The sequence below is a fragment of the Epinephelus moara genome, chromosome 21, assembly GCF_006386435.1.
Source record: "Epinephelus moara isolate mb chromosome 21, YSFRI_EMoa_1.0, whole genome shotgun sequence".
NCBI classification, from domain to species: Eukaryota; Metazoa; Chordata; class Actinopteri; order Perciformes; family Serranidae; genus Epinephelus; species Epinephelus moara.
In genome coordinates, this window is record NC_065526.1 from 8142173 (window position 1) to 8155935 (window position 13763).

The 13763-nt window shown below is 42.0% G+C and overlaps 1 protein-coding gene across 3 annotated transcripts in view; it reads left to right on the top strand.

The window, feature by feature from the left end:
* Positions 1-13763, top strand: part of LOC126382873 (dipeptidyl aminopeptidase-like protein 6) — a 145880-nt gene that overhangs the window by 75072 nt on the left and 57045 nt on the right. The gene's annotated exons all lie outside the window — the stretch shown is intronic.

Consider the following 13763-nt stretch of genomic DNA (forward strand, 5'->3'; position numbering starts at 1 on the left):
TATTTGTAGAGTTAGTTGTGGGTGCATAGGATTGTCCAGAGCACTGTAAAGTCCAAAGAGATGTAAAGGTATATCCATTTCTAAAATTCACAACATGTTTTTATCTAACCACATAAAAACAAAATTTTCATTGCTCTCTTGCTTGCCGTGCAAAAAGGGAGGAACATGCCTGTATTAAAGCTGTTATTGCAACACATTCTCACTCCGACCTCATCACATATTGACGCTTGGTCATGGACTTTCCACGTCCAGGTACGATGTGAAAGGTACCCTGGGTGCATTGGTTCTTGACGTTCTGGGAAGCTGTGTCAAGTTCTGCTTGTTACATGCATTGTCTTCTTTCAAAATACACTTACGTTTTCACAGTAAATTTAAAACATGGTTGGGTATACGAAAAAAGAACAGGGTTTGAATTTAAAATCTCACGGGACACAAACACCACTCTCCCGGGTGAAAGTCAGTGTTTGTTGGACCCATCCACCACCCTTCCTGCCCACCCCAGCCAGACTTACGCTGCCTTAAGTTTCGTTCTTGTCCCACCATGTTTTCCTGTGACGCCACCAAGCACCGTTAAACTACAACGGCGACTGGCCATGTATCATACAGATGTTAAAGGACGGCTTGTTTTTGTCAGTGTCTGAAGCGCCGGATTTCGACGACTTCAGAGTAAGACCGGGATAACCCGCGTGAACAAATACAACCAATCAGAGCCGAGGAGTCTCTAACGCAGCTGTCAGTCATGTTAATCATTGCTTGTGACCTGCAGTCAATTTGTCAGACTAGGCAGCACTGATTGAATATGAATTGATTCTGTTACTGCATCACCTCAAATGTTTCCAGAAACGTATTTAAGTGTACTATTTAGCTGTAAAATGAGAAAGTTTGCAACCTGGCCGCCATGTTGAAAACAGATGAACCAAAACCAGGCACCACCCACTGGCTGGATCAAGCTTCTCATATGTTTGTGAAAACATTTGAGGTGAGAAAGAGGCAATGCAGCAACAGAATACAGATTCATATTTGATCACTGTTGCAGAGTCTGACAGTTTGACCGCAGTCCTCAAGCAGTGATTGATTTGATTGACAGCTGCGTTAGAGACCAATTAGAGACTCCTCGGGTTTGATTAGTTGTTCTTGTTCACATGGTGTAATGCCGTTAGGAGTGCTACAAGGCAAAGAGTAGGCAGAGACAGATTTTTTGTCTGATTTAGTACTGTGTACATATGACGGTTTCAACAAATATGACAGTTGTTATTTATTTTGTTTGGTTTTTTTGATTACAAACTACAGTTTTGAAAAGAAGTTGATTTATTTAAAAATAAAAAGATGAACTCATTTAATCGAATACTCAAATTGAGGATTTTTAAAAATATTTATTTTTGGGTGATCACAAAACAAGGCTGTGCCATTGGTGTGGTAGTACATGTCAGTATGTAACTGATGAGCATGCTGCACCTTGTCTGGTAGCCTTGGCCACCATTATATGACTTCATATGTGAATGAGTGAATGTTACATGTAGTGTGGAAAGATGAGAAAGGCACTATACAAACGCCAGTCCAGTTACCATTTACCATGACGACAGACATTCAAAAATTTTTCCAAAGCCTCAATAGAAGCTTTGAATGTAAAAAATGTACGCTCAGTACAGCCATTGTGTTTTCAGTCAGGGGTGTCGATGTATGTGATTTGGTTTACAGTACACTTCAGTCTGTAGAGGAGGCTTGTTTTATGATTCATCCACAATTTTGTGCGTTCCTCTGCTTGTCAGATGTGATCTCTCATCAGCAAATACATCCACAGGTTACAGCATTTAATCTGACAACATTTTGTTTTCTTTGCCTCGCCTCAGTTGAGTGTAAACCTCGTGCTCCACATTTTCCAAAGTGGACAAAGACAGGCTGTATAGACAGAGACAAGCTGATGCCCTACTATCCATGAACCAAAAGCCAGCTGGCATGAATTCTTAATCTCACTCATGAATGCCCATGATTTATTGATGCGGTTCCACAGGAAAAGTTTACCCCCATGTCCAAAGGCTACTGCTTCACTCTCGCGTTTGACTCGTACTCAGACAGCGACTGCATTACAGTGGAGTGATATATCGTGTGTCAAGTGTCCGATGTCTCTAGACCGCTGAAGTTTGCTTTCGTTTCAAATGTCTATATGTTCCCTCCTGTCGTATCTGAGTGTCTTGTTTTCAGAGTTAATTTGAACGAGTCCCCGGTCACATTTCCCACATGACGCTCAGCGGTAATATTAGTCCCCACTGTACTGCACAGCAGCCAGCACCATCTTCACTGCAAATCTGACTCAAATGACTCTCTTGGTTCCCTTGGAAACCAGGTGCTCAGAGATCAGGAAAGATCCATTTCACACTTCAGCAGCGAGCAGAGAGACAAAGAGATGGTTAGACAAAGAGAAAGTGGGAGGGAGAGAGGATTAGAGAGAGAGAGTGGGGTGGGATAGAAGAAGCTTCACCTTAAAAGATGCTTTATTCTTATAGCCCCTTTGTCTGGAAATAGAATGAAAATAGTAACAAATGGATTGAAAAAAATATGTTGCTTCCCCTCGTGGGATTTTCTACCCTTTAGAGTCGTCAGTGCTGAGATGCACAGGGCTTGTTTAGATGCGGCGTCTGTGGAGAAGAGGGTGAAAATGGCTCCAGTTCTCATTTATTGATGCAGCTTTTATTGTTATCAGCTGTACGGCATGCATGCCTGCTCTTCACACAGACTAACAGAAGGAGATGGCTTAACGCAGACAGCCAGTAATATCTCACCGTGTCTGAAAACGCTGCCAAAGGTCAAGATTTCCTTTCCGCACACAGACGCGCTTTTGCCTCGTTAAGAGCTCTTCATAAAAAGGTCAGCATCCAGGGAATACAAAAGTTTACAGCTGCTCACTTTGTGATACACTTTAACAGGCTGAGCATCAGGGAAATCTGAATTTGGATTCTGAGTGTCTCTTTAAGGTTCGGATTAGCTGGAAATAACGGAGGTGTTGATGATTTTCATACATTTTATGTGAGTGGATTCAGCCTGAGTTTGGAGCTCCCTGTTCATTTGTGGTTGAGTAGGTGGGTGAAATGTTCCACATTGCACAAAGGGATAAAGCAGTCTGCAGGGATAAAGCAATCAGAGCTAAGACACTTTAATAACAGTGGATTGTATGAGAGAACAGAGCGATTTTCAAATGTACGCTGCTCCTTTTGAGTCTACATTTTGAATACATGGATTCAGTCTGGGAGCGGGTCGTTGGGTTTTTGAAGAGACAGACATTAACTAAAGTAATTAATAAAAAAGAAATAAGCCTCCACCTAAATCTGTGTACTTGGCAGATGATGGTTGTATAAGGAGGTTTAAAGCAGCGGAGCTTCCTAAAGATTGTACTGAAATTGATGGGGTGTTTCATCATAAAAATCTTCCACAGTGTTGACACACCAGATTCATTTTCAAACTCAATACTTAATGCTTCAACAGAGAATATAGTGTGATAGTTGCTCCAAATGGCATCACTATTAGAAAATCAGATCTTCACTACTTCTACTCCACCAACCCAGTCTGTGATTATTATTATTTTTTAATTAGTAATGTAGAAGCCTGTGGGCTATGTGGAAATGATCAAAACCAGGCTGAAAATGGTGTTAAGTTCTGGTCTTGTAGGATTCAACTCCTTGTTAAAGACAATAAAGTACATGCAGACACAGCAGTGGAACGTAACTAAGTACATTTACTGAAGTACTGTATACAGTACAGTAAGTACAGTTGTGAGGTTACTTTCATTTTGTGCTACTTTACACTTCTACTCCACTAAATTTACTTCACTACACTGGGGCGGCAGTTTGCATGTTCTCCCCATGCCAGCGTTGGTTTTCTCCGGGGTCTCCAGTTTCCTCCCACAGTCCAAAAAGGTTAGGTTAACTGGTGACTGGTGGTGAATGTGAGTGTGAAGGTGAAGGTCTCTATGTGTTAGCCCTGCGATAGTCTTGCAACCCTTCCAGGATGTACCCCATCTCTCGCCCCAGCCCCTCCGCAACATCAGCAGGATAAGCGGCTATGGAGAATGAATGAATATGAATGATCTGTAGCAAATGGTGAAAAGTGCATGGCGCAAGTGCAATGCCATTTAACTACTTTCGTTAGTTAAATGGCATTTAGTCTGGATGCAAAGTAAGGCATAAGAGGCAAAGGGTCTGGAGCAACCTTGAGCTCACCTTGTAGGCTCAGTCCTTTGCATTGGGCTGGGTTCAAATCCAATCTGCGGCCCTTTGCTGCATGTCATCCCCTCTCTCTCTCTCTCTCTCTCTCTCTCTCTCTCTCTCTCTCTCTCTCATCTCTCCTGTCATTTGACATCTGTCCTGTCAATAAAGGCAATAAACATTTTTTTTTAAAAGAGGCAAAGGGATTGTATTTTTTTCCATTAATTAATCGTAGGTGTGTTTTGGGCATAACAATGTAACCAATCAGAATGCCATCTCCCATTCCCTTCAACAGCCAAATGAGCCTGCACCTGACGCACTGCTATATACATGGTTGATCCGGCAAATTGGAGGAGTGAGCGTTTTTCTCCTGAGAGTAATGCAGTGAGAGCAGTAATGTCACTGCAGAAAATATCATGGGACATTTAAGCAGCAAAACTAAAAACTGTAGTTATAAACTTGACTAAACTTTTAGCTTCTGAAATAACCAATGAAGCTGCTCATCAGCACGTCCCTTTGTGTGTAACAAGCAAATGTATGCGCTTTGTGAACCTTCCTATGTAGGCTTATCTTATTATCTGAATCATGTGCCTTTTTAATAGCAAGAAAAAAACTGAGCTACTGATTTTAGAACAACAATGCACCTGACCACGACTCATTGTATGACCTACACGGACATGGGCGCACAGATGGACATTTTTTGGACATACATTTGCTGCTTACACAACATAGGCGCTGGCTGTGTAAATGACAACTGCAGCAGTCGGTAACTAGACATGTCAGCTGTGCCGTGTGTATAAAATAGGGCCCTTAGTTAGCTTTGCAGATTGACATTAATAATACAAAATAATCAATAATTAAATGTTGTATTATTATAGATGAAGCTGCCCATCAGTATTTCAAGTAGTGTAATTATCTATTAGACATTACAGAGATGCTCACATTTAAATCCATCAGAACTTATAATATCTGTAATTATGTAATGCAATTATACAATATATATATTATTCTGATCTGAAATGGGCCATTCTGCATAATGTGTATTTTTACTTTCATTACCTGTAACTGCTAATACTTTTGTACTTCTACTGAAGTTTTGAGAAACATTACTTTTATTACTTTTATTTGTAACAGAGTATTTCTGTACTGTTGTAGTGGTACTTTAAATTCAGCAAAAGGTCTGAGTACGTCTTTCACCCCTGCATGTACAAACACACAGTTTTTTTGGTTGGTTTTCTTTGTTTTTTTGTTTTTGCTCAGTTTGCATTTGGTGTTTTTAGCAATCAGCGGGTCTTCTTACTGAATTTCTTGTGTTTTATAGTAAAGCAAATTACTCACACTGTTAGGTGACACAAACATTGACAGTAGATTTAGTGTACAATCACGTCTGGGAGCTCAAAGTAAACACAGCAGCTCGAGCTGGGATGATTCCAGTTTCCAGTGACAAATACCCTCATGTACTGTGTGTACCCCGGTGAAATTACAGGAAGGTATGAAGATGTGAAAAGTAGATACCACCCAAGGTAATAGTACACAGTGCACATTGTGCTTGTTTGCTAAAAAGTTAATGTGTTTTTGCACGTGACGAGACGAGACATGCTGAGTTGGTCTCAAAGAAAACTAAAACTGTGCCAGTGTGGCAACATTTTGGATTCGAAGCCGGCGAAAGAGGTGAACCAAGGATCAGTAAACCAGACCAGCGTTGCCAGGTGGGAAAAGTAGGATTATCGTACCAGAGACTCAAAATTATCGTATTGTGAGGGAAATTATCGTTCATCCATCATAACCAAAAAAACAATCCTACTGATGCTCTATAGGCAAATATAGTCACTCTAGTGTTTACGGTTTTGGTTTGCTTTTTTTCCCATTTTCCTTGCTTCTGTTTTTCCTCTTCTTCTGTTTTGAATCTCATTCTTGCTCAACTACCTGACGGGTCCTAGCGCCTCGTGGGGCGGGTACAGCTGACCATTCAGCCAATCGTGCTCATTGTTCAGACACAAACGTCACCCGTATCTCAGGCTAAGCAAAGTGCGATTGGCTGGAAACATGTCACATGGGAACAGATGCCTTCAGGGCCCACAAAAAACTCTGGCATACTGATTACAACCACACATTAATGGAATGGTCAAATTATTGTACATTTTGCCTTTTTTGGGATTATTAATCGTACATCGTACAGGGGGCCAAATTATCGTACAAATACAATAATTATCGTACACCTGGCAACACTGATCCAGACTGTTGTACTGCTTCACTCTGCTTCCTCTTGGCGGTTGGCAAATCAGCTTAGAGGTGGATTACTGCCACCAAGTGGACTGGAGTCATCATATTCTCATTCATGGGCTGTCACCTTCTTATTATGTACCACTTCCAGTGGCTACTGAATGAAGTGCTAAATATCAAACCGGTTAAAAAATTTTCACAGGCCCAACCCTAATGGGAGCAGATGTAACTGTGCTGTCAGAAAGGGAGTATCGAGTCAGAGCCGTCAAAGATTACACTGTACGGTTTTGGCATGGCCCCGTGAAGTCAGAGGAATGTTCCAGCCACACTGAGTACAGTCAGCAGAATCATAATGGAAATTTGTCTATGTTGTGACTGGCAAAAGCACTACGCAGCCGCGAGACGAGTGTCTCTCTTGGATAAGTAGCGATTGTGGAGACAGTGTTCTTGAGTGATACAGCAGTTTCTAAAACCAGTCAGTGGCGTAGGTTGAGCTAAAACCATGCCAAGCTACTTGCCCTGTCAACGCCTAGACATGTCCCATTACCTCTTCTACCAAAAGTCAAGAGAGAATGAGCCCACATGGAAGAGCCTGGAGTGATTTCCACGGTGGAGCCGCCTACAGACTGGTGTAAAGGAATGGTTCCAGTGCCAAAACCTCATGACACTGAGGTTTGTATATGTAGTACTGATATAGTCGAAAAGAGAGAGACACGTGCTTCCATCAATGGAGCACACGCTTGGACAGCTGGAATGCGGCAAAATATTCTCAAAAATGGATGCAAATTTGGCAATTTGGCAAATACCCTTTGCAAATGAGTCTGCTCTGCACACCAGATTTATAACTCCATTTGGGAGATATTGCTTTAACAGACTCTGCCTTGGCACCCTCGTCTGCACCACAACATTTCCAAACGAGAATGTCTCAGCTGCAGGAAAGCCTAGACGGAGTAGTTTGCCAGATGGATGACGTTCTGGTCCATGCAGAGACTCAAAGTGAATGTGTGAATTGTCTAAAACCTCTGTCAAGTCTCTGGTATAGTTCATCGACAAGGTGAGAACTGTCACCAACATGGAGGAGCCCAGTGATGTGAGTGTGGCTTCTGGGGATGGTTAATCATTCAGAGGAGAAGACACCGTTGCTGAGGAGAGCTGCCAAGAGCAAAGAAAGTGTGGACCCTGGGAAATTCAAAACAGAGCGCTTCTGACAGCATCAAATGAGAAGTGAGCTAACCACCAGGTTTGGCACTTTACAGTCCCAGGGCACAGACGGTCTCAGCTGATGCATCGTCATACGGACTGAGAACTGTATTGTTCCAGAGACAAGAGGATACTTTAAAACCGAATGCCCGTTCTTCACAAACACTGAACAAAGATGTACAAATGAAGCTGTGAGTAATTCTCAGACTTTCTGATTGGCATCTTGTTTTACATAAAAATCAGTCATTAAGCTCTGGTATCCCTCTGGGATCTGAGACACAGAACAAGACTGAGAACAAGACTGATGAGATACTCATACTCTGTTTCACATGTTCCAGGCACACAGCCACAAACGTGCTGTCTGGTACACCTAGAGAGTGCTACAGGTGACAAAAAAGAGACATAAATTAATCTTTATACACAGTGTGGTGTCATGTCTTTCAGTCGCAGAGCAAAAACTGCAACAAATTTAAGGAGCACCTAATCTTTGAACCCATCGGCTATCAGTCTGACGATGATAAGCCTCTGGGAAGCAACGGCCAATATTTTGGGGGGTCCAGTGTAACAAGCAGATGTTTTGGCTAATCTCTATAAACAGATATCTGCATATAAATGCAGATTAATGAAAAAAGCTAATAAGTAGCTAAATTGTTGTCAGATGATAGCTGATGGGTTTCAAGATTGCATTTCGGCCTAACTGTGACCATTTCATAACATTACCTACGTGTTTCAATGTGCTTCAGCTGTGCTGTGTTTCCACCAAACACTTTCAGTATGATACCTTTGGAACCAAAAGTAATCGTTCAGACATGGTACCAAGACCCTAGTGTTTCCATCGCAAACAGTCCTCTTAAATGTGGGCGGGGTTGTTGTCACTCACTGCTCCGTCCAGCACTCACTGTATTTCCTCACCATCAGTTACACAGATGGAAGTTTGCACCTCGTTTATCGTCCACAGAACGAGGCTGCACGCCGACATCTTCAGAACAAAATAGAACAGGCTGCAGTGAGAGTCTCTCTCCATGGGATATTTAAAAACAGCAGGTTTGTGCATTTAGTCCTTCTCAGGCAAGCTCAGGGGTTTAGTGTTGCCATAGCCCACAGGAACAATGTACTACAATGGGGTTTTTTTTCTCCGAGTGAGGATTAGAATATATGCCCTTCACATAATCCGGGCGAAATTAATACATTTGAAGATCCACTCATTACTTAAAGTGTATGTCATAAAAACTAAAGTAATGGTCATAGTTGTTAACGTGAAATTTTTATTCTGACTCCAGCTGCTGTGANCTCAAAACCAGCCACAACTCAGCCCTGAGTAGAGTGACCGTCCTCTACTGACCAATCAGACTGCAGTGTTCACAGCTCCACCTTTTAGTACCAGATCTGTGTGCTAGGTACCCCAACAGAGGGGGGACCAAAAATGGGGACGGTACAGAACGTTCCATTGGTACCATCCACAACTTTTCACAGTGGAAGCGGAAAAAAAATCATACCGAACTGAACTGTACCGTACTGCTAACAAAGCATCTGTATTAGATGGAATGAGAACGAGTTGATTCTACTTGCAGGTATCTGTTTATAAAGATTAAGGAGCACCAAGACAAAGGTGCTGAAACAGATGAAGCAGTCCTATATTACAGGAGGATGAAGGAGGATTGTGTTCTCACCTTCAGTATGCCAGGGATCTCACAGGTGAAAATGGCACACGACTAATGATCCTTAAGTCACTATAAAAGGAGCCTGTGGGAAAGCTGCACACTGGTCACCAAAGCACAGCAAAATATAGAGAGCGGGAAACAGTTTGGCGGCCTGGACTGAACACACAAGACGGAAAGAATGACAGACCCGCAGAGAAACACGATTGCCAAGGGAATTTGTTTGACTGGAACAACAGCCAGTATTTAGTGGTAATCCTTAACCATAGTGTAACAGTTTAATCTTCTCTCTGCAGCTCACTTCTTACATTCTTGACACAACCATTTCTGTCACTTTTAATGTGAACACTAAGAAAGACTTTAAGAGGAGAATGTGCACCATTAAACTGTATCACATCTCCACCTTTTCCATGATGGCCTCCCTCCAGTGAGGCTGTTCAAAACCACTTTTGGTGTCCTACACGGTCAGACTACCTGTTCCATTAGACCCCTCGACAATTCAGCCACCTCTATCTGCCACTCATGTCGTTTCAAACCGTGCTGATTCACCAGTGAAAGGGTCGATGAAAAACATTATTTGCAGCTGTTTTGCTTGTAGAACATGGAAACTATTCTCCAAACTCTCTTGGAGATTAAGCTGTGTTGCCTACAGGGCAGATTTTTCTTACGTTTTGAACTGTGACTTCTTTTAGGTGGAAACATCTCAACATGACACAGGAAATGAATTAGGGCAAATAAGGGTCATTAACATATCTGAGTTCTGGTGAATCTTCGCTTTAAGGCCCGACACTCAGTAAACAAACTCCTGATGCTTTAATATTGTACTCTGCAATCGTTTTCGTTAATTGAGTGGGTGGTTTAAATAGCAGTGACAGCTGTCCTGACGGCTCTGTCGACCATCACACAGCTTGTCACAGGAAGTGCGATAAACATCGATCACATCTTTCTCAAGTCGATGTTATGTATCCGGGGGTATTGACAGTGAAGGTTAATGGCCGTATCCATTTCAACCAAATGCTGTTTTGTTGAGGAGTTTACAGTGAAAAAGGCAAGCGTCCAGCAGTATTTGATTGTCTATCGATTTGAATTGTGGAAAAGCTCCCTGACCTCTGATTGAATAATTGGGTGTCTGTTTACAGAAATGCCAAGCACTGGAGGGAAGCTGCTCCTGCTCGTCAAGTCGTCTGCATCCTACATTTCCACAGCCTGAATTAGCCCACAGGGCCTGCGGGAGATGTATTTAAGATTCAAAAAAGTAGGCTGTCTGAAATCATTTTACCATGTGCCTCTTGTGCTCCAGTACAATGAGCATGCTGGATTTGTTGTGGGTGGGAAAAAATGACTGGAACTAAATATTTACTCACATGCCTCCGAGGCTGGCATCAAAGTGTCTGAAAATATTCTGCTGAGAGACACTTTTTCCTCTGTGAGGTGATGTAGATCCAGCTGCCATATTTATAGATCTCTCTGTCAGGTAAGGGCTGCACTGGACTGGGCTGCATTCAAATCACCAGCCTGCACTAAATGGTTTTCCATTTTCAGTGCAGATATGCGGAAAAAACAAGCAGGCAGATGCAGAAACAAGGCTGTTATCTGCATTACTGTCAAAGCATCTTATGGTTTTATTTCTGGCTCGGTCAGAGGTCTGAAGTGATTGCTGATATCAAAGGCAACTTCAACAGCATATCTTTCAGGGACATTAATATCTTATGATTCCAGTATACACCTTATCGCGAAAATCCTTACCTCTGCAGCAATACATCAGCTTATTGGCGTGCCTGCTGTTTTTCTATGTGTACTCACTGCCTTCACTATTGATTTGCTTCGCTGGGAGACAAACTGTATGGAGACAGTAGGAGCACTGACAGTGTAAATGCACACACACACACACACACACACGCACACGCAGGTACACTTTAAACATTTAAAGGGGCTGTCAGCGATTCTTATCCAATACACTTTTTATCAAATTCAGCAATTATCTCCTCATGGTCTGCTGGCTGTCTGTTCTGGGGTTCCAGACATTTTGCACTGGACATTTTTGCAGCCCATTAATTACATCAAAAGTACACTTTCATGTCAGTGCAGGAACTTGTGTCCTATATGTACGGCAAAGGCAAAGACTGCCCCCACAGTTGCTTTGCTTTTTTATCCATTAGATGACAGATGCTACAATTATGAATTGTAAGTGTTTGCTACATTGCGCAGTAGCAGCGGCCGAGTCGCAGCACACAGATGCAGAAGTCAGATTTCACTTATTAGCCAACATGATCAAAGTTATTAGACTAAGAAACCACCAAGACGGTGGCGAGGATTTGGTGTCAAAGCGGAAAGCAAAAGCCCCAGTTTGGTAATAAAAGCTTGCTTTATAGACACATTTCTGATGAACAATAGCAGTAGTGCACATTTCACTGACAGACGCATTCCTGTGGAGGTTAGTTCATGTTGTTTCTCCAGTTAAATGATTTTAATGTGAAGCTGCAACAGGAGGAAATGTTTGGTTTGCATTAGCACTAACTACATACAGAGCTCTACAGATATTGAAGGTCAGCGACAATTATCTCTTCTTGGGCTGTCCTGAATGCCTCAAATCTTTGATCGTTGTCATGGTAATAGACATCCATATCAGTATTGGGATACTCCTTTTTTTTTTTTTACACACACACACACACACATACACATACACATACATATATATATATATATAGATATATACATATTTATGCAATAACTCAAAAAAAGAAAATCCCAAATAGCCCATAAACAAAGAAATCGGTATCAAACATATTTATAATGCACCAATATTAATTATTATTATTTATTTTTTTAGATATTTCTTGGGGCATTTTTGCCTTTATAGATAGGACAGGTAAGTGTGAAGGGGGGAGAGAGGGGGGGAATGACATGCAGCAAAGGGTCACAGGCTGGAATCGAGCCCGGGCCGCTGCGGTGACAGCCTTGTACATGGGGCGCCTGCTCTACCACTAAGCCACCAACGCTTAGTAAGTTTAAATAATTATTATTTAAACTTAGTGATAGCATCTAATTTCAGTCACTAGCAGCCCAGCACTGCTGAAACTGTGACAGTTTGATCACACGTGACAGTTTTACAGATACACTGCCAAGATGTCTAAGGACGGAATAGTTTCATAATTTGCAAAGATGACCCCCAAAAAGTCAAGTGCCAGATATGCCAGAGAAACTGGCACAAATCTACAACAAACAGCTTAGCTGTCTTGCAAAATATGACCACATGTATGATGCTTTATAAGGCCATTCATTGTAAAGTATAATGCTCTATGACTGCACTCATAAACACACATAATGCTAACTGATGCACTGTATCAGCAGCCATTAAACACTATAGATGTGACTTGGTCGTAGAGCATTGTAAATGCATTATAATTTACTATAAATGCCCTCATAACGCATTATAGATGTGGTCTTCATAGAAAGTGTTAGCCTGGGGGGGACGGTGGATTAGTGGTTAGAGTAGGCGCCCCGTGTACAGAGGCTCCGTACTCGCTGCAGTGGCACAGGTTTCGATTCTGGCTGGGCCCTCTGCTGCGTGTCACTCCTTCTCTCACTCACTTAGCTGTCCTATCCATTAAAGGCAAAAAAAAACCAAGCCAGAAAGTGTTACCAGAAGATTATTTTTTGTAACTATTATGGCTAATGTGCAACTAACAAAGTGGCTAATTATCACATTATTATGGCTGCATCGACTGAAAAGTAATGATTCAAAGAAGTCCGACTTTTGCTTCCTTCTCCAGCCCTGACAAAGCTCTGATTTTTGCAGATATTTTTCACTGAAGCTTTCCAAAAACTGCTTTTCTTGACAGCCCAAGTCTGTTCTTGTAAAATGTCTGACATTATCCGTAACACAGTTGTTGTCACAAGTTTATTAACCAGTGGAAAAACTTCCTCACCATGGCATCACTAGTTCAAATATCAACACTTTCTCCAGAATCGCTGACTCCATTTTAAAATGGAAAGTAACTTGCAATGTAGCAATTTAAAGTCTTGAAAGATATAAAAAGCATAATCTCTGCCCGAGAGTCAAGCCGTCTGTTTCACTCTCACGTGTACGCACACCCCTCATTAACTCGCGGATGGTTCACTGAGCTGCTGCATACTGTATAACCACTCACTGCAGGCAGACAGAGACCGGGTCTAATTGGTAACAAGGATATCAACAGCTGGACGGATATGGGTGGCTGGAGCTGCTCGCTCTCCTCACCGAATGTGACCAGAGATATTAATGTGCGTGTGTGTGTCTGTGCGTGCACATAGTGGGAGATCATCAGCCACCAACCCTGATTGCTGACCTTAAACCGTTAACCTTTGGATGGAGATTTCATTCAGTCATAAAAATGTATCCTCTAACATATTCAGGGCTACTCACATGCCAAATAATGGCATTTCAGAGTAGCCTAACCTGTCCTGAAAATAACAATATATGACACACGTGGCTGAGAGCTAA